The 22,575-nt window shown below is 43.8% G+C and overlaps 1 protein-coding gene across 2 annotated transcripts in view; it reads left to right on the top strand.

Annotated features, from left to right (window-relative positions):
* erbb4b (erb-b2 receptor tyrosine kinase 4b) overlaps nt 1-22,575 on the top strand; it is a 457,442-nt gene that overhangs the window by 190,319 nt on the left and 244,548 nt on the right. The window lies entirely within an intron of this gene.

The raw sequence follows: 22,575 nt of genomic DNA, 5'->3' as shown, positions 1-22,575 counted from the left end.
TCTTTATACTATATATTAGCTTGCTGCTAGCAGGGTAATGAAATGAATAGCTGGTGGGTGGCTGGGGGGTGGGGCTGTTTTGTTTGAGTTCAGTGGAGGGTACTGTTTATGCTCACGGTGGCTTAGTTGTTTCAACAATCTGGGTGTTCATCACCATCATCACCCCTTCACTGCATTGTTGTAGCTGCACAGTGCATGCACATCCGCACAGGCGTGCACACGCACGGCATGCTCACACGCGCACACACACACACACACGCATGCACGCACACGCGCGTGTGCACACACACACACACACACACACACACAAACGCAAACACGTATGTTATGCTCCGTTGTATGATGGTGTGTTGCATGCTGAAGATAGCCTATATCACAAGCTCTGTGAGCTTGTAAATCGGCTATTTTTGATGCGCATGTAGAATATCGTTCTACGACATAAAATAAGCATTATCCTCTTTTCCTCTGGCCTCCCTGATTGATATCCAATTTAAACAAACATACCCTATGCACAACCCAGCATGTGCACGCACACACACACGCACGCATGCACGCACGCACGCGCACACACACACACACACACACACACACACACACACACACTGCATTTGCCCTGATCTCGCACGCTCTCCCTGCCACTTGGCAGTTTATCACCAGGTGCATTACTGTATTACAAGATGTATTATTTTCCCTTTCCTCTAATAAGAGCACAGATTACAACCAGCAGAAAATTCACTCCACGCATCTCGGTTGATTGCTTGACTCTGCCAGAGTGTTATCCTATATCCTGTTAAGCGTCAGTGCCGTGGCTATTTACATTCCTCCACTCAGCCCTAAAACAAACTCTAATCGATCTGGTTGCGTGATGAAGAGGTGGGCCCCCGGGCCCCCGGGCCCTGGCCCCCGCCGCCGCAAATGAAAAGTAATCGGAAGGGGACATAAGAACGGCACGGCAATCAGACCGAATGTCAGCACAGTAATAAAGAAACCCACTCGAAACCCCGTTTCTTGTCTCATCAGCTAACAAGACCGGCGAATGTAGTTAAACCACACTGTTCGGGGGAAAATTTTGAGTCTGTGTTTGGAGAATTCTATTTACAGTGAGAGTTATTGTTACGTCTGCAACCTCAAGTTTAACAGGACAGACTTGTCTCTACTGTGACACACATTGTCGGGTAGAAACTTCCATATTCAAACTTTTCTTTTCTTTCTCCACACTGTTGTCCGGCTGTGGAACAGTCTACCAGAGCATGTAGTTGACTCCATCACAGACTCCATCACATGCCTTATACTGTAGCTTTACCAATTAGCAGTGCTTCCAGGTAGCTAGATGTTTTAAAAAATGCGTCACATTCTGTTTGTCAATTTAATAGTCAGAGTGGTGGGCCTTTATTCAGGACGTACAGCCACACCGACTGCACGGCTACACTGCATGTAAAAACCCAGAGTCTTCTTTCATTTCTGAGAGTCTACCAAATGGACCCGTCGTGAGGTTCACTCTTTTCACACAATGTTTGTGCACAGAATAGGGGACGCTAGGGATTCATGCATGTGGCTAATGGAATAAATTACCTCAGCATGCCATACTGACAAAGGGAAACATGTCCCTAGCATGTGGAGTCTCTTTGATGACAATTCATGTCACTGTCTGACAGGTTAAATGGGGGGGGGGGGGGGGGGGCTGCTCTGGAAGTGGCAGAATATTTATCTGTTCCAGTCAGAACCACTAGTACAATTTGAACAAAGATTTAAGCAATGACCAGTTGCTGTGCCAGTGTGGTGTTTTCTTGTGTTATGTATGCATATAATATAATTTCATATTATGTACCAGTGTTGGTGATAATATTTGTGTATGCGATACAGATGCTTGGAGGGCTAATGCAGGGCAGATTGTGAGTTATCTACGCAGCACAGCACTGGTCTTGAATTTGTGAATGCATGTGATTAGTAGGCTACACCAAACACAGCTGCGGCATGTAAAAATCATATACAGTGAAAGGCTATTTGTGAGACGCTCTGCACTGTGACTCACTTGCCTATAACGGCTCGCCCGGCCGTTCCTCTCCGTGGCTCAAGTCTTTAGACAGAGCGCCACCGCTGTTTTAACAGTTTTTAGGCACTTTTCCCCCCGCATTCGCGGAGTGCAGAAGTGCCCGGGACGGCACCATTTGGCGTTTGTTCACGAAAAGCATTTTGTGGAGTGAGAGTGTGCTGACCTTTTTTGGTTGTTTTTTGCTTTTTGTCTTGCTGTGTGTGGAGCCTCCAGCTGGCCTGATGAGCTGTCTGCTCGCAAAAACTAATTTTCCGGGGAGGCTGGGAGGGGGGGTTTCTGCAAATAGCTTTTAATTCCACACCACCCCTCTTTCCCTGCCGATGCACAAACTACAGCAATATGCACATTTTTCAAAGAATAATGCCCACACAAACACACAGGCTAAAACAAACATGTGAGACTGTGAGCGCACACATGCAGTGTGGACGAATGGATATCACGCTCTCATGTGAGCACAGTTGCATGTGCGCACACACATACACTGTACAGTCTTGCAATCCACCTGTGGCATTATGGTCCATGCGCCTGCTGAGAAATCATTTCCTGGGTAAGTGGGTGAGGCAATTTTGTCATGGCGAGGTTGGAAAAAAAAGGACCCCCGTTTTTAATGGGAAAAAATGGGAGGCAGGGTAAGAGTCAGTGGTAGCAGCTGGGATAATTGATGGCGACTGTTTGGATACAAGATTAAGATTCATGGGGAGGACCCCGTTGGGGTGCGATGAATGGGTGTGTGTGTGTGTGTGTGTGTGTGTGTGTGTGTGTGTGTGTGTGTGTGTGTGTGTGTGTGTGTGTGTGTGTGTGTGTGTGTGTGTGTGTGTGTGTGTGTGTGTGTGTGTGTGTGTGTGTGTGTGTGTGTGTGTGTGTGTGTGTCAAAAACCACATTTTGACTGGCCCCAGCAGTGTAATTGATGGAGGTGGAAGGCACAGCGCCGAAAAATGTGGTTTAAAGACATGATGTGTGGGTGTGTGTATATATACACACACACATAGATTTTCTTTAAAATATATTTTATATATCGTCTCTGTCCGGTGGAAACCTCATATGTTCCAAAAACCAAAATTGTTACTATTAATTATTCAAATTAAAAAAATGGCAAAAGTGTCATCAGATCTACAAGCTCAGATCTGATCTGATTTGAGGTAGTGTCAAAAATACAGACAGACAGACAGACAGACAGACAGACAGACAGACAGACAGACAGACAGACCACATGTGTGCAGGACATTAAATCGGAACATCATGTGACATCCATTCAGTGCTCTCCTGCTCACCTCTCCCGACACCATGCATGAAAACCCATCAGTGCCTTCACCTCAGCGCCATATAAATGCATATGAAGATGGATAGCTTCCATAAGGCCAGCTATAGGATATCTAATGTGTCATACAGAGCAGTATACAGACAGCCATAGACGGTGGAAGGTCACCGGTCTAGTGGGGGAACCGAACTGAAGCTCCCCCCTCCCCTCTGTAAACATTTTCCACCACAAGGCCGTATTATGTGATTTATAGCCCGATAGTAGCAGTGACACTGCCAGAGTGGAGTTATCATGTATTGGGAACTTGCCACGTTAAGTCGCCACAAATTGGGTAAAGGTGAGAAAATGGGTCAGACTGTCATTGTCAGGTTGTGTGTGGTTCTGAGTGTGATGTATTATAGTGAGGAGTGAAAGGATGAGAGAGAGACAGAAAGCACAGTCTGTGTGAGTGCTTCTCAAACCTTTTCTGGTTCAGGGCCCACTTGAATATCGTTGCTGTCGCGCAGAAACCTCCAATATGTTTTTGATCTTGGCACTGTACAGCACTGAAAAGAACTCAATCTTTAAGCTTGTACATTTTACTTTTTCTATTTTTTAATTTGAATCCTGAAACCGTTTGGACATACTGTAATGAGGTGTCCACACGACAGACGATATCTCAAACGTTAGACCTCTACATTTTCAGACCATGTTTAATTCCGATACCGATTGTGTTCTGGCTTGGATTAATATACTTTAAGAAGTTCCTATTTATCAAAATGAAAACACTTTTTTCCAGGTTTAAAAGAAAACATGCCATTCCAAAATCTTAGTGTTTTGCCAATAAACGTACGGCCCACCAAAGGTTAAGAAGATCCACTGGTCTATGACTTGCATATCGTTGCTGTCGGGAGGAAACCTCATACTGTAACTCCATTTTTGAGGTTTTAGATTTTTTTTAGCATAAATCAGTGCTATTGAACACCCTTTATGTCTGTGTTGTTTCGAAAATATTGAACCAATGGAAAGTGCTTTGGACAAAACCTCTTAACTCCATTGGACCCTCAAACTGTCTGCTAAAGCAGCTAACTTCACCACTTCACTTCAGTCAATACACCAACTTTGAGGAGGCAGTATTGCTTTGTTTTAAAAATATTCGGTTTTACTGCTCCTGGCGGAACGTTCCGTCATAAGAAATCCAACCAGCAACTGCTTCTGGCGTAATGTTCTGTCTGATAAGCTTTATTATTGATATCTAATGATATCAATAATATAATAGCTGATTTCTTTTTTTAATTATTATTTTGGCTTAGCCTTTCCTTCTTTAGCGATCCTAGACCGGATTGCGCAACCACACTGCCGTCCACCTCCCATTATACAGGCTGACTAAAAAGCTGAATAAGGTCTGGCCGCCTGGGCCATGGCTCAGTGGTCCAGGCACCTTGGCTGGTAATCCATTCTGGCAGTGTGCCGCAGGTTCGACTCCCGATCCTGATGGCCTTTACTGCATGTCACTCCCCCATCTCTCTCCCCATTTCCTGTCAGCCTACTGTCGAAATCTACGGAGCTCTCCATGGTTTGGATAAAATGCGCGATGTTCGGATGTCTTTGCTGATTATCCGGTGGTTTAGATGGATTTCTTTTCTCTCATTTCATAGAGCAAGGATGGCTTCATTTTAGCTCGCTAGCATTGATGCTATTTATTTAGCATTAAAGATGGACGCTCCAAACAGGATGTCAGGAGGCAGAAGATGGGTTAATTTCCTGAAAAATGAACATTTTGTAGTTAGGTAGTTTCCTCCCGACAGCAGAGATATGCAACTAGACAGGATGTGCTCAGATCGCAGGCAAACCTCATTTATTTCTCAAATCTGATCTTTAGGCATGGTATTTGCAAGAGATCAGATCGGGGAAAAAAACATCTACAAGATCACAACGTGTCACGAAGCGTTGCTAAACCCATAGGAATGTGTTCACTAAAATCTGTGTGTGTGTGTGTGTGTGTGTGTGTGTGTGTTCTTGTTTTCTTATTTTTTTCTTTTGTTGTTGAAAATTTTAATTTGGGCTTTTGCCAGAAATAACTTAGCCTTGTGTACTCTTTACTAAGCACACACATTTTAGAAGGTTGATTTTGACCCAGCAGGTTTCAAGCATTACAATGAAATTATACTGATAAAATAACAGTTCAGACCCTGGCATTACCTCATAGGTTAACTTCCATTTACAACCAAAAGAAACTGATCTTAATGCGAAGCTTATGCTATAATCACGGTCAAACATATGTGTTGGCAGCAAGTTGCTGATTGTTGGCTATCATGCATTACATTGGTTAGCAAGCCAGCTGTTCCATTATCCAAATAAGGGTTTGAAAAGTTTGGCAAATGTTTGTTTTTTTATGTTATGCTTTCAAGGTTAGAATTGTGCTTGAATTCTGATAATATTAATTACTGGAATTGAAACACTTGTGGGTTGATACTATTCATTGTTTTATAGTATGAGTCAAACTTATAAGATGCATAATTCAAAAGTTACTGCCACATTTTCACATGGTATTGGCTTCTGATCTCAAGAAGTGGTATATAGGATGAACTCTCTTTCACAGCCTGAATCCTGAAGAGTAACAGTTTTGGACATACAGAATGAGGTTTCCACCTGACAGTGACGATATAATGTATGACAGTGTCAGTGAGCATCTTTCTATCATTATCCATCTACATTCCACAACTCTCTGAGAGTGTATGTGAGTGTGTACGACTACGTCTGTCCTTCGCATTATTCCCTATAGAACCGTTCAACTGTCTTTACCCTGAGTGACTGAAAAGCCTTGAAGCTGTGTACTAGTACCTTGTAAAGACAATACACTGCATATGCACAAAGTGGAAGGATTGGAACATACTGTATGTTATTGTTTGTATGCATAAGTTGCCTAAAGGTTCCATGCACAGAAAAGGATGAATAAACAGTAAATACTGTACACATAAATCATAAATGTCGATTTGTTTCATGCCATTTTCACAATATTTATCTGTGGTACCGAGTCAAACTAAATATAATGCCTCAAATCCTACAATCTGAGTGCTTCTCAGAGTGGGTTATTTTTTGGGGGGTTTGAGAAACACTGAGCGATACGGTGGGCTACGGTTAAGGAAAGGATACAGGAGAAGTGATGCAGCACATTGGTTGTGGGCCAAACTACAAGCCAGTAATGGAAACACATGGCAAGAGTCCCAGTCGGCTGACCTACAGGCTGCCCCATGGGCCAAATTATCATTTAGAAAACTTTCAGTCTTTTTTTAATAGCATTCATTTGAGGCTGCTGGGGGCACCAGATGACAGCGATTTGCACTTGTTTAGTCGCCCCAGTTAATTGCAAGGTGCCACAGTAGAGCGCAATCGATCACTTGTAGACAATTATTTAGAATGATCTACAGCAATAAGTGGCTGAGGCTGATGCCAACAGGGAAGGGATAAGATGGAGTTTGGTAGGAGATAGGTGTGTGGATTATGAGATACTGGTACACAGCTTTAAGGCTTTCACTGACTCCCCAAGCTTAGGTGCTTAGCAGGTCTGAAAGCTGCACTCACGCACGCACGCACGCACGCACATGAACACACATGAACACACAAACACAAAACAGTTTGTTCGGAAGTATGCATTGATGTAGTATACACACTCGCATATGCATACTGTATGCACACCCGCATGATAACACACAAAGAAAAAAGCCAGTAGAGTGCGTGCGTGCCTGTGTGCGTGCGTGCCTTCGTGCCTATACGTGCGTGTGCGGCACTGTGCGCACACACGTGCACGCTTACATGTGTTTATGTGGTTGTTTTCAGTAGACCCTTGACATGATCGGGTTCACGTACCATGCCGTAGACACGTAGTGTACCATACCGTTACACTCTCAACACACACGTACCTTCATCAATTTTTTATAATGACAGCACCTTTTTTTTAATGACTGCTCTCGTGGCCTCTGTGTCAACTTGTGTGAGCATGCTGCCTGCCTGAGTTTATACTAACCAGCCTCCCAGGCCCAACACTGCCACGGTTGCCAAGTCGGCTATATTATAAGAGACTTTGGGCTTGTTTTTCTGCAAAGGTTGCTTGCACATAAGGTAGTTGCTGGTTGCAGGTTTTTTGGGTGTAGTTGCTTATTTGGGCTTGCTGCCTAATGTTGTTGTTTTTATCATGTCAAGGACCCCCAGATTATTATGTATTTGTCCGCGGAACCCCATCTGAAAATGTATATGAATATAGGATTTGCTGCGCTAAAATGTTTACAAAATATTTCAGTTATTTTCCTCAATATATTTTTTTTAAATGGCAGATCTACAAGCTCACAACACATTGCGAGATGTTGTGAGCTTGTAGATCGTCTATTTTCAAATAGCCAATACAGGTATGTTCAAAGTGCTCATGTGGCCTATAAGTTGCTTATTTGGGGCTTCGTTTTCATAGACCTGGTTGCTCATTTCTCTGTCAAGATCTGGCAACACTGCTGCTTGTCAGAGTGCCCCGACTGGAAACACCATAGCTCTAGGGCCCAGTGGAGAACAGTGAACATGTAAGGTCACACGCATGCGTCCCAGTGCACACACACACACGCACACGCACGCACGCACGCACACACGCGCGTGCGCACACACACACACTGTTGGAGTCGGGCAAAATCCTGAAAAGTAACAATTTTGGACATTATGACAGAAACGATAATGTATCCCTTCTCCCTTGGCCTGTCTCACTCCCTCTCTCACCATTACACACACGCGCGCACGCACACGTGCGCACAACCACCCACACATACACATATGTCGTACGCACATACAGTTTATACACAGACGCACCTCTTGGGGCTTTCCGGGGCAGTCTAATGCTCACCCGTATCCGTCGTGTCTGCTTAGCGTGCCACTGGGATATGTATTATGTACTATACCTGGGGGTGTTGCTGTATCCACTATATTAGCATATGAAGGGGCATACAATTCAGCCTATAGTCTCTGTGTTAGCCTTCTGAGTCTATGTTGGCTTTCTACGCAGTGACAAAAAGAGGACGTCTCCAGGGGTTCACATGGAGAGATTGGTTTTTGTGGTCAACTTTACAATGAGCACAACTCCACACAGTGTACTGTGTAAAGAAGAGAGGCACACATTACTCATACCCAGGCGTACATTATGCAAGGCATTTAAACAGAGACATTATGTAGCAAGTAGGCTGTTGCTTACACATTGCTTTTGTCGGTATAATAGAGTTTATTTATTTTCTATGTTGAAAATGTTTGGAAGATAATTTTGTTCTCGGGGTCCCTGTCACAAAGCATTTTCATGTGGTTTCATTTTCATATGAATTTGGGGTTCCTTGGCATGGAAATGTTTGAAAACCACTCAAGGGTGCAGCATCAAATTCTGCATGGGCCCTGGGACAAGCAAGCTCCATGGGTCCCACACACACGTTTTTTGGTTTAATGTTTGTTTTTAGTTCAATGTTTGTTTTAAAAACGCCATTGACAATGAAGGGAAGATTTACGTCCCTCATTACGTCATATTGTCTCTTTATTGTTAATGGCATTTAATGTTTGTTTTACATCACCATTACATCACCTAATCAACATGAGTTAGACTTTAATATATTAGCGCCCCTCACTTCACACAGGTGTGAAAAAAAGTGTGTCCCACCCCCCCCCCCCACCCACCCAGTCCGACGCCCCAGAAACCACTAGACAAATGCATGTTCAAAACTCATGATGAACACGGTGACAGCATGCAGTACACACGTACAGCGAAACCTTTGTCGTACCTAGGTTTACAGTACCTGTGCTTGATTATATATAAATGTATGCCGTAACGTGTGCCTCTCTTTTTTATTATATAAAGTCCAGAAAGCCAAGCATATTTGCGTGAACTCTTGACATTTTGATTTGGAGCATTCAGCTGTGCACAGAGGGCATCAAAACAAAGCCCTGTATAGAGGCAGCATTAGTCAATTATGTCACATAGTCGGCTTGATCTCTAACCTGGCAGTCTCTGAAAAGAGTCCTCATCTACAGATCATCCCGTTTGTGTCCCGGCATTTTGGAAGCCATGGGGTCAACAAAGCACCTGTGTATTGGTGGAGGGATAAGCAGAGGATGATGAACACTATACTGTACAATGCACACACACACACACACACACACACAACACACACACACACACACACACACACACACACACACACACACACACACACACACACACACACACACACACACACACACACACACACACACACACACACCTAAAAGGCTTTCTCCCAGACCTGCTGTCAGCAGTGCACTGAGTCAAGGAAATACAGCTGCAGGATTATGGGTAATGAGGTGTGTGTGTGTGTGTGTGTGTGTGTGTGTGTGTGTGTGTGTGTGTGTGTGTGTGTGTGTGTGTGTGTGTGTGTGTGTGTGTGTGTGTGTGTGTGTGTGTGTGTGTGTGTGTGTGTGTGTGTGTGTGTGTGTGTGTGTGTGTGTGTGTGTTGGCCAATGGCCCTGGTGATTCTAGCAGATTGCTCTAGGCTGAAGACTAGTTTAAACCCTATGGGGGTAAGAGACTGAGACAGAGTGAGAGGAAATAAATGACATGTCACATGGGTGCACCCGTGCAGCCTTTCAGGGCATTAATCTGACTGCTATTCCTCTGAAGAGTAGGACATCAAAAACCCTGATATAATTGTGTCATGTTCTCCCTGTGACTGCCTCGAACGCTACAGTAGCTGGCTGCAGAAAATGTAATCCGCCTTTTGATAGAAAAACTTCAAGGTTTTACTATGTACGCTATCCAGAATGAACCTGTCAATGTCGGTTCAGCTGTTCATATTGTGTTTCACAACAGTGTAGTGCATTCGGCATGTTTCCTCGAAATGCAAGAACAGTGTAATTGATTTGAATCCAATCATCCTCATCCATCCATCCATCTTCAACAGCTTATTCGTAGTCGGGTCGCGGGGGCAACAGCTCCACCAGACTTCCCTCTCCAGAGTAACATTAGTAACTTCCTCCTGGGGGATCCCGAAGCGTTCCAAGGCCAGTGTGGAGATGTAATCCCTCCAACTGCGCCTTAGTCTGCCCCAGGGTCTCCTCCCAGTGGGAGGTGCATGCATCGAGGACCTCCCTAGGGAGACGCTCGAGAGGCATCCTGATTCCTAACCAGATGCCCGAACCACCTAAGCTCCTTTCCAGACGAAGAAGCAGTGGCTCTACTCTGAGTCTCTCCCTATCTCTAAGGGAGATGCCAGCCACCCGGCCGAAATGAGAAAACTCATTTCGAAATGAGAAAACTCATTTCGAAATGAGAAAACTCATTTCGAAATGAGAAAACTCATTTCGGCCACTTGTATTCACAACCTTATTATTTCGGTCAACTCCCCTCTCTGCAGTCTATTTATGAGCAGGCTACATTTAAAGGCTCAAAAAAATCTGGGAGAAGATACAAAGAACCAAAGTGGAAGTACATCAGATTTAAAAAAAATCGTTTATACCAGCATCAACCAAGATGTTGAATGAGGCTCTGAAACAGCAGTAACTGTGTGAGGCTAGATTATCCACATCATGTGTGCAATGGTGTAATGTTGTGTCTCCCTCTGTAATGTATTTTTGTCTGTCATTGATGTTTTATGTGTGGCTGTAGCTGGGGTGAAAGCCCAAGACAAATTTCCCTTGTGGACAATAAAGTTTACCTTGACCTTGACCTTGACCCACACTTCATGACCATACTGTAGGTGAGAGTAGGAACGAAAATTGCTCGGTAGACAGAGTGGTTCAGTGCGGCGCAGCGACTGCAATACCGCCCCTGCCGCTCCGAATCTCCGGCTGATCTCTTTCTTTCGTCCTCCCCTCACTCATGAACAATAGTTACAGTAAACTCCTTCACTTGGGGTAATGTCTCTTTCCCTACTTGAACTTCACAATCCATTGGTTTCCTGCTGAGAACCATGGCCTCAGATTTGGAGATGCTGATCCTTAAAATGATCAAAATGTAATGTCAAGGCCTGGGCCATGGCTCAGCGGTCCAGGCACCTTGGCTGGTAATCCAGTCTGGCAGTGTGCCGCGGGTTCGACTCCCGATCCCAACGGCCTTTATTGCATGTCTTCCCCCCCATCTCTCCTGTCAGCCTACTGTCTGTCCCTCCATAAAATAAAAAATAAAGGCGAAAGCCACAAAAAAAACATTAAAAAAAAAGTGTACATGAGTCTCCCTGTTCTCCAGCTCTTTGTTAAACAGAGAATGCATTTTCAGGGACACCAACTGTAAGGTTACAGTATAAATGCAGGTGACAGCCAGATCTGTCAGAGAGATTAAATATGCCAAACATTTTCAATTCGATTTTATTATAGTACCAAATCGAGTTGTCTCAAGAAGTTTTCTTTCATAAAGAGCAGGGATGCAGCAATTCTCCCCTGAGTGAGCATTCGGTGAGAATGGCAAGGAAAACCTCCCCTTCAACTGGAAGAAACTTTGTCGCAGAACTACAGGCTTTGTGTGGAGGACCATCTGCCTTGACCATGAGAGAGAGAAACGCAGACAGACAGACAGACAGACAGACAGACAAGATAGCAACATGAATGTTAACAATAAAAAGACACTAACGACAACTATAATAACTATAACAACAGTCCACCGCTTTATTCAGTGGAGACCCTTAATATGCACCAGCAGAGGGTCAGCACTGCAGTCACAATCTATCATGGGATCCTGCGAGACGAGAAAGCACAAAAACCCTACAGGAAGAAGACCCTGAGGGCGTTGCTGAAAATGAGCACTTGTGCTCAGCTACTACCCTGCATAAGTAGTAAAGAATGTATTTCTTTATATTTTTTAAGTTGAGTTAGTGATGGATACACTCAACAAGTGGGCTACAGTCAACCCCGGCGTTAAAGGAGAATTCCATGCTAGAATGCTTTCTTATCTTTCTTACCTTTCTTTGTAGTTGTTACGTCCCCACCAAAAACTCCTTATTGGGTATTTTCCCTACCATATTAAAGCCCTCAATGAATTGCATTGCATTGAATGGAAATTGAATGGGGCTATGGGGTGTTATGCTAATTCATTTATTTCCATCGAAAGAAGTAGTAAAGTGTGCCGCTTGGGATATTATTTACATTATGAAGAGAGGATATATACAAAGAAATTATAATTTTGAGCGATGGAAATAAGTGAATTAGCACAACACCCCATAGCCCCATTCAATTCCCATTCAATTCAATGCAATTCATTTAGGGCTTATGGTAGGGGAAATAGCCAATAAGGAGCTTTTGCACAAAATAACACCTGGACCTCTTTGGTGTGGACGTAACGACTACAAAGAAAGGTAAGAAAGCCTTTTAGTATGGAATTCTCCTTTAAAGATGGCAGGCATACTTAATAAACTGGTGGGCATGTTAAAAAAAAAAACACACACACATTTTAACAAATACAAAAAAAGAAAGAAATCTTCCTCCTTATATAATAATACCTGATAATCATGTTTTGGGATGGGGAAAAAATCACTGCACTCCATATTTAACCCACTGCCAACATGCGAGCACTGCACATGCACATACTGTAGCGCTCAAGTATCCTCGACCCCCAGCCCCCGCAGTCATCTGAAAATAGACCTGCTCTTTCATCTTGTGAGCTGATAGTGGTCATATCTATATATCATGGGGGCACTTTTTTTCTTCTTCCAGAGACCACTTCCATCCCTCACCGACATGCTTTCTCCTCTCCACTCCTGTCAGTGTTGTCATTGAGAAGGTCTAAAGTCTAAACCACACCACACTGCTGCTGCTGACACATATTAGGCAGTGATGTGAGAATTAGCAGGTATACACTATAATAATAGTATACTTGTCAGGCTTTAAATAGCTGTGTTTGTTTCACTTTGTCTTTCTTTGATTTTTGCTGCGAGTATGTTTTGTGTGTGCGTGTGCGTGTGACCGTGTGTGTGTGTGTGTGTGTGTGTGTGTGTGTGTGTGTGTGTGTGTGTGTGTGTGTGTGTGTTATCTAGAGGGCATTGTTATACCAAAATCAATTTTCCTAATCTTAGTTTGTTGATTGCCCTCTCTGTAAAATCAATCATATTTCTGTCACTGGCCACTGTTAAGGGACTTGGAGTGCATTTTATTTTAAATAGCCATACGGAAACGGCTTCATTCCCCCGATACAGAAATAATGTGTCAGCTATTGTACTGTGTTGTGAATGCTCTTTTGTTTTCTGTGGCGGATAGTTTGTGGTCTTTGGGTTGGTGTTGACTGGCTGTTGTTTTTGGACTAACTTCATTGTTACAGTTTCTTTAACATATTGTGACAAGCAATTTTCTAGTATTGCCTTCCAGCTTGTTGGCCAATCAACCAGCCTGTTGCAAGTCACTCTATTTAATGTTACCTATTACGTTAAATGGATTTGTTCTAATATACAAAATAACATACAGTAAGCAAGTTGCTGAATACCTGATCATTTCCATAGGAGTCCTGTTGTCTCACTATGCTAAAGCCAGTTAACTACTTTACTTACATGCAGTAGTTGACCGGTGGTTCCCACTGCCTTTTTCCCCTCATTGTGAACACATTTCAACATGTTTCAATGTAGATCTGCTATTTTTGCTGAATGTTTTACCCCATAATATAGATGTTAGGGTTTTACTTATGATGAATAGTGAACATAACCAAAACCATGTCCAAAATAGGGATGCCAGGGTGAAAGTGGTTGAGATGATTATTATGGCTTGGGGGATTTTATTTAGTTTTTCATCTTTTCTCTCTTTTTCCTCTTCTTTCCAATGTGAAAATGCCATACTAATCAGGACTGCCATACTAATCGGACTGCACAGAGATTCATAGTCCAGAGATTGGAGTTTGTTTTCCAACAAGCAGTACCATGCTATATACATGTAGGTAGTCTGCTGAAGTCTCCCACATACAGTTGTGTGCATTACATGTGTGCTAGCACATGCCTGAATGCTAATTCCTGTGCAAGCATATGTACAGTAGGTGACCGGAGCTGGGGAGGGCATGGGGAGGTTAGCTCCACCAGACCGTATCTTCATCACGGAACTCTCATCTGGTTATTGTTGCTGCTGCAGCCTATTAAAGCACCCAGCAGATGGGCAATAATCTGAGCCATGATTATAGACAGGAGCGGTGGCTTGTAACTCATACTTAACCCAATGAGCTCATCTGGAGAGGGGGGACGTTAGGGGACAAAGGACAACTTGAACTTTAGCCTGCCTATGGGCTCTTTGATTTGCATGAGCCCGCTGGAGACTGGGAGCACTTTATGCTTAATGCTAAAATCTGTGTGAGGGAAATAGCCCTTGGTTCCGATACTTACAGCATCATTTTCTGGCTTGATAGAAAACTGTTTCCGTTTCTATATGGGAGAGAGAGGCGGACTCCAAATCACCAAACCACCGCAGTGTGATTTGGAGGAGTGCGTGCCTCTCTCCTATAGAAATGTTTGCACTGAGCACGGCTTGAAGCCAGGGCAGTTTCCCATTGATTATTCACTGCAATGCACATCGCCCCAAACTCAGCTATTGGCAGTGTTTACTTGTGGAAGTGACATTTGCAACTTTATTTAATTCAGTCCTGTAACTGGCAATTGGGATGACCTTTTAGCTGGCTTCCCCTGCCGGGGAAGCTTTAATCCTCGGGAGACTCTCCAGCGATATTGGCAGTCAATAATCTCACCGGGCGATATTGATGAAGTTGTTGTGTGCACTACCTATGAAATGAATTGGGTAAGGAGCGGAAAGGTGGGTGCATGCGTGGGCTTTTTCCACAAGGCCCGGTGAAGACATTAATACAAAATAGAATTGATGAATATGACTCGCATGGGAAGAAATGAATGAATGTTTACTGCAAACAACTTTATCTCGGTTTGATTTTATTATATTTTTGATGCGAAGAAGTGTTTTCCTTCACTATAGCTGACTGTGCTCATTGCTGTGGTGACAGTGACAGATGTCTCGTAGTGCCGTGCGTGTGTGTGTGCGTGCATGTGTGCGGAGTGCAATGTTGTGCTCAGATTATTTTACCAAGTAAAAGTAGCACAATGTGGAAATTCTATGAATAAATACTCAGTAATAGAACAACAATATTGGCATAACAATTCACTTCAAGTGTGTGTGTGTGTGTGTGTGTGTGTGTGGGGGGGGGGGGGGGGGCATATAGAGGCCACATGGGAGCCATTTAAACCTATAGCTACCAAACAATGTATCCCTCAGACTGACTGATGGAGGCGAGACAGAGAGAGAGAGCGAGAGATGGATGGATGGGGTTTGTGTGTGTGTGTGTGTGTGTGTGTGTGTGTGTGTGTGTGTGTGTGTGTGTGTGTGTGATGGGGAACAGTGTTGCCATGTGTGCTTATATGGCACTTTGGGCTTGTTTTTCTGTTAATTTTGTACATTACAGGTCACCAGAGTCTTTGTTATTCACTACCATTCAATAAGGTACATTGAAGCGCTGAAGGGTCCACTGTATCTAAGACTGGTTCCCATACCCTTCCATCTTATCGCGGAGGAGATAAGTCAGTTTCTCCAGAGGAACCACAGTCATTACTAGCCTGGTTAATAAACCAGACCGAATCAGCCGTTGGCAAAAATAAATTGCCTGCCGGCGGATTATGGTCTGGAGAGGCTCAATTGTACGCCCATTTCCTACACCAGAGAAATGGGGCGGCCAATCGGGACACGGTATGCAATATGGGCGGGCTTTGGTACAGTGACTTTCAATGCTTGAGACCTTTGACTGACAGTAGCTCTGACCAATTGCGTCAAAGAGAAAATGTTTCAACCCGCCCCCCCCTGGAAATTAAATCCAAGCTGAGCCTCCCCAGACTAATATCCTGCGGTCCGTGCGATATTAGTCTGGTTTATTAACCAGGCTAAGTCATTACCTCCTTGTACCAATCATTCAGTATAGGAACCAGGGGGGCAGTCAGCCAGATATTTCGTGAAGCCTCATTTGAAATCGGTAGTTCATATAATTGCCTGTTGTGGCGCTGGACTGGACCCAAAAAGCCCCATAGCTCCATAGAGGCCCATGTATTTTGGCCCAACTTCACCTAGACTGTATTACCTTAATAAACATGGTCATGAATACTTTCTTCTTCCAGTCACTAGTTTAAAGTCTCATTTCTAATGTCATAATATTCTTTTTGGAAAATTATGGTCCCATTAATTAAAATAATGACCATAAAGTCGCGTATGTTCTGAGGGGCGTGGCTACCGTTACCGTCTATGATCGGGATTCCCCTCCCACTCAAGAGTCTACTCCTCCCACTCGAGTCAAAATAAAAACCAACGGAGAAGAAGGGGGGAAGTCCCGCCTCGTTGTCTGGGCAGCCAATGGCCAGCTGGACCCAAACGGAGCCAGCCAATGGCCAGCTGGTCCAAAACGGATCTAGAAAGATGGCGATTTACATGCAAGGGATTTCAGGCTTCATTTTACGTTCATGTTAGACCCGGGGAACGCTTTGTCCATATTTTTTACAGTCTATGATAGGAACGTCTCTATGAATCCAAAGCTTGAGTATAGTCTTTCTCGCTATGTATAATGGGCTTGGTGCTATTTGGTGCAGTTGCCTATTTGGGCTTGCTTCAGATTTGTGTTGCTAAAATGAAAAAAGAAAAGAGTATGGTTTTCATGAACCTGGTTGCTTATTTCTCTCTCGCACAATCTGGCAACACTGGCAAGGAGGCAGCGCACCACTCATTCAGTGACAGGAAAGTTCAGCTGTCCTTTCATGTGCAGAATAATGGTGGTTCCTTCATACCTCTCACCTTCCTAACTCCCTCTAACTTTCCTGTCCTTTTTTTTAGCTCTTCTATTTTACTTAAGTAGATATTTGTCTACACTACAGCATCTGTTTCGGGCTACAGGTGAGAGCAAGCTCTCAAATGAAATAGCGTTCATGTGCATAATGTTATGAGACATGTGCTCTCTCACTCCCCCCCTCTGTCGCTCTCTCTCTCTCTCTCTCACACACACACACACACACACACACACACACACACACACACACACACACACACACACACACACACACACTGTTGCGCGTGTGGGAGGGTTGAGAATTGCATTTCTATTCATGATTACTCTGTTTGTAATGAATCACAAAAATAGAGCATATTGTAGTTGCATAGTGGAACAGGATGGGTTCAGTGTGAATTCAATGTATACAGTAACAGTATATATGATTCCTTAGCTCTGCTATTGCAGAGTGGGAAATTAAGGCTGGTATGAGCACTCACTCCAGACAGTTAAAACCACCATCTCTTTTACGTCTTAATAAGTATACTATACAGGCATAGAATAAGTCCATAGTTTAACCACATAGAACCTGGCGTCCGTATTTTGAGCATGTCACTACAAGTGAAAAGTATTGAGAATAGTATGTTTTGAAAATATCCACAATATAGCATATCTACAAGTGAGCCTGTCAAGTTGGGTCCTGTCAGACTAGTTTTGCTGTTTGTCCTATGACGGGCTTAAGTGGATAATAATAAAAACCCGACAAAGAATGAGTCAATAATTGTATATGAATATTACACAAATTGTTAAATTGATCCCTCCATGGTAGATCATAAAGAGGTGCTTACCCACCCCTGCCTTATAAAGTAGCATTAGCATAGAATTTGTTCCCAAGCTTTGTTTATTTTTTGAAAAGCGGAGAGAAACGACCGTGAGCATTCGAGTCCAGACGACATACAAAGGAGGAACAATATGCATTTCCAGCCCCTCGGCTCATAATCTTTCCATTAATTAAATATATTGGAAAATCCTGAATTATGATTCATTGCCTCAATCCATCATCACTTCTGAAATGGAAATCCCTGTGAATAAATTAAATAAAATGTACTCTGTGCATGCATGTGCGTGTAAGAATGAGGGCACGCACACATGCACACGCACGCACACACGTGCATGTGTGCGCGTGCATTTACACGCATGCAAGCACCTACAGTATAGTACACAGGCGAAGTAACCTGCTTTTACGATGAAGAGTCGAGGTTCCCCCCCTCCCCCTGCTCATCTTATTGGCATTAATTCTGTACTCTGCCTCTGCCGGGGAGAATGCAATCTGTCAAAGGGAAACTGGATTCTCTTTTATGGAACTGATGTAATTTTTAAACCATACACTGAATCATTTATTCATGCCATGTTTAATCCTGCATCACAGGTGGCAGCGTAAACACAATCAAGCATTCAGCCCACCCCCGTGCAGCATTGTCCTTTTCACTTGTCATGATGTTGTTGCATTCCTTTCTGCATACTGTACGGTACAGTTTTAAAGCCTGATGTATACTTTGTTGCAGTGTCCGTGTTGCACGCCAGACCAGCAGATATGTGTAAAAGGTCTGTTTATATAGGTATAGCGAGCTTGTATATCTACTGTTTTTGGCCATGCAGACCGTCGAACGACAGAATAAATGAAGCATTTACACATGACTAGTGTCTATTGTGTGGTGTGGAGGGAAAATGTATGACGTGATGTTTTATTTACTTCCGTCCTGCCTGTGCTCACGCACGTGCACACGCACGCGCACATGCACGCACACACGCACACGCACACGCACACACACACACACACACACACACACACACACACACACACACACACACACACACACACACACACACACATACACACACACACACACACACACACACACACACACACACACACACACACACACACACACACACACACACACACACACACACACAGTATACCAACAGACACGTGTCCCTGTCACCAGTGCCAACTTTTGCAGTAAACCTCGCAACAGTACCGGTACACACTTCCTCTATATGTGCTCCACACAGCACAGATGGCTTTGTTTTTATCGGCTTGGCAGCACTCTCCCAAGTTCACATAGGGCTATAGGCTTTCATTATGAAATCACATGTGGAAGAAGTCATCTGTGGGCGAGAGGCACATTTTTACATGAAGCTAGCATCGGGTTATAAAAGTCAAGCCATCTTATTGTAAAGTGCACTTCGGAAAGTAAACAAAAAGGGGTGGAAAATAGATGAAAATAAGTCCATTGCACAAGACTGCACATCCCACAATGCCCCTCTCTCTCTCCCCGCCCTTTAAGTGCCTTGCCTCCAGGGTGCAATAACAGTTTATTACACCTATCTTCACTTTATGACCCTCTGCCTCTTCCCTTAAGCCCACGCTAACTGTTATTGAAAACACCCCGGCCTGCCATATATCATACCTGAGCAGCATGCTATATACGAGGCTATGTGCTACCAAGCTAATCACTATGAGCTCATATGGCATTGTCAAAGGGTACACTGCAAGAGTTCCTACTAATCTAATATCTGCTTGAGAGTGAATTGTTTGAACGAAATACCGTTTGTCTTTATATCCCACGTTGCCTTGCAGCTTCTCTACCCGCCGACATCCCATTTCTGTGGGCTAATCGTGATGGGAACTAAATGGGAAACAGAATTGAGAGTTTGGCCGGGGTAGTGTTGATATGTGAGGCGGTGGTGGGCCATTGTCTGGCTTTGACTTTGAGTTTACTGCTCAGCTCGCCTTGGGGTAAGCCTGATTTAATACAGGTCTAGTCGTATGATGCAAGTCTCACAAGCTCAAAACGTATCACAGCACGTTGCATGAGCACCACGACACGTTGTGAGCTTCTATACTAGATCTGCACTCTGCAGTTGTTTTGGCTCAGGTACGCAGGGGATATGTAGGCTGACATGCAAAAAGGAAACAGCAATGCATTGTACTTGTGCATGTCTGTGTGCATGCATATTGTGTATGTGTGGTATCTGGGATTAAAACAAAGAAAAAGGTCTTTGTGGGTGGACGTGTTGGGCGAGAGCCCCGCCGAGGCAGTGACAGTTCATGGGTGACGGCATGACAAGACACAGGGAAGTGACCTGTCAGCCCTTTGTCTCGCCAATATAGCCCTCCTGTCATCGAGTGTGAAGGAGGTCGGGGCGAGAAGGAAAATCCACCAATTGAATGTGAAAGTGAAATGCAGTTGTGATCTTGTAGGGCAGTGGTCTTCAACAGGGGGTCCGGGACCCAGAGGGGGTCTCAGAGTTACTACAGGTGGGCTGCCAAATCTATGCACGGTATGATAGGAACTTTATTTTATTTATTTATTCTTTAACAGTTTCCGTGCCTTGAATGGATTACTCCAGGTTAATGTCGCTGCCGTATCGGACATACCCGCCTTTTGTTTTATGTGTTTAATCCGCCGTAATGTAATGAATCAAAAGAAAATCCGTCTTCGTCGCGGAGTATGAGACTGGATGGCTTCGCTGTGATGACGAAACCGGAAATCGTCACATGCTGTGGGCTGCTAGGGCTTCTGGGAAATTGAGGCCAATGGAAATGCATTGGATGCAACGCCTCATTGAAACCAATCTTGTGTGCGTCTTCCGGGTGCACCAAGATGGTGGATGCTACACACAGATCATAACAAACCACGGGAGCTTTTTTTGATGGATTTTCGCGGATTAAAAGCCCAAATAATTCAGCGTATGCTCTAAAGGTAATACAACAATCTCGGCAGTGAAGGGGGGTTGATTAAAATGCGGGTTAATCGTAAAAAACAGTCAAACTGTTAAAGGGTCCACAATTACTAGGACCCATGCGCTGTGCACACTTCTTGAGTCTTCTCGGATCCACTCTGTATTACACATAATGATATGCAGTCCTCAGCTCCGAGGTAATAGAACCGACCCGGCCTATGAGTGTTAAAACATGGATCCGGACCTGTGTGGGTTTCGGGTCGGGTATTTTCCGAATCGGGGGATCTGTACAAGTGTGTGTGGGTGCGTGCGTGTGTGCGTGCGCGCGCGCGCGTGTGTGTGTGTGTGTGTGTGTGTGTGCGCGTGCGCGTGAGCGTGCATGCCTTCGTGCGTGCGTGTGTGTACTAAACCGTATGCTTGGCGAGCAGCACCAGCTGACAGGGCAGATGGCTTGTGTCGGTCGTAGAGGGAAAGGTGTTTGATGAGTGGAAACGGTTTTGGTTTAATTATGTGTCAAGTGTGTTAGCCTGGCCAGGCGCTAAAGGCCTTTTCATCTGTCCTCCCATCATGATGATGATGGTGATGGCACTCAAATTGGATATTTTCATGTCATTGGTTTTTATTCCCCTCCACAATTGTGTTTTGACTGGCGTTGCAATTGCGGAGCAGCTTCCCAGAGACTGAGAAGCTGAACGTGAACTGCTGTTTGTAGCTAGTGGATTTCTTTTCATTTAACCCATTGAAGTTTAATGGCTTCTAAAGCAATTGTTATCAAACTTTGTGTGCCAAGGACACCCAAATTGATATGTATTTGCCCGTGGACCCCCATCTGAAAAGTTTTTGTTCCAGGGACCCCCAGAAGAGAATAAATCAATGTGTGTTTCTTGCTGTGAACGGCTAAATGCACCAGCTTTTATGTTGTGCCGCTATACAATCACTGCTGTACCAGTTGATTATTCAGCTTGACAAAGTTTGAAGCAGAGATGTTCACTGGTATCCTTCAACGTTGCAAATCAAAGAGGAATACATAACATGTAATTACTCAAAAGGTGGAGAGTGGAGACGCAAAAGATTTTCTTTTTTCTGAGACGCTGTCTCTTCAAAACTTTTGGAAAACAATGAATTGCCCTGTCAGTCATGTTGTAGCAACTGTTTGCAGCTTGAGTAGTTAGTCTCTCTACAGCAAATTAAACTCCCATTATAATGTTGTGAATCTCTGTCCAGCCAAGAAGTTCAGAGGAAAGAAAGTTAACAAGAAAGAAAAAAATATATATATATATACCGTATGTATTTGAAATGTTAATTAGTTACATATTCTTAAAAAAATGTTCAAATGAAATGACCGGTCTAAAAACCAGCCATTAGCATAAAATGAATTATAGGATTTTGGGGTTTCATCTATTTGAGCAGATTCTAACAAAAAAATAATTATAATGTTGCTGTCGGGCGCAGAAACCTCTTATCTCCATATACTAACATTTTGTGTTTTTTCGTACATTAACGCCCTACACTCACACTACAGCGTCACACTAAAGCATCAACAGTAGCAGATCTGAAATCTCGAAACACGGTGCAAAGCAACACACTTTGAGCTTGTAGATCTGCTACGTTTGAACTTGAATCCTAAAAAGCAACCGTTTTGGACATACAGAATAAGGTTTCCACCCGACAGAGACAATAAAGTACATTCGTTTTAGAGCTTTTAATGAAGAATCTGAAAGTGTTGATGACTTGCAAGTCCTTTGACAGTCTAATTCCCTGGACAAGTG

The sequence above is a fragment of the Protomyctophum parallelum genome (genome assembly GCF_964188405.1).
Source record: "Protomyctophum parallelum genome assembly, chromosome: 11".
Taxonomy (NCBI): Eukaryota; Metazoa; Chordata; class Actinopteri; order Myctophiformes; family Myctophidae; genus Protomyctophum; species Protomyctophum parallelum.
The sequence above is the reverse complement of the archived record's forward strand: the minus strand, read 5'-3'. Positions and strand labels throughout refer to the sequence as shown.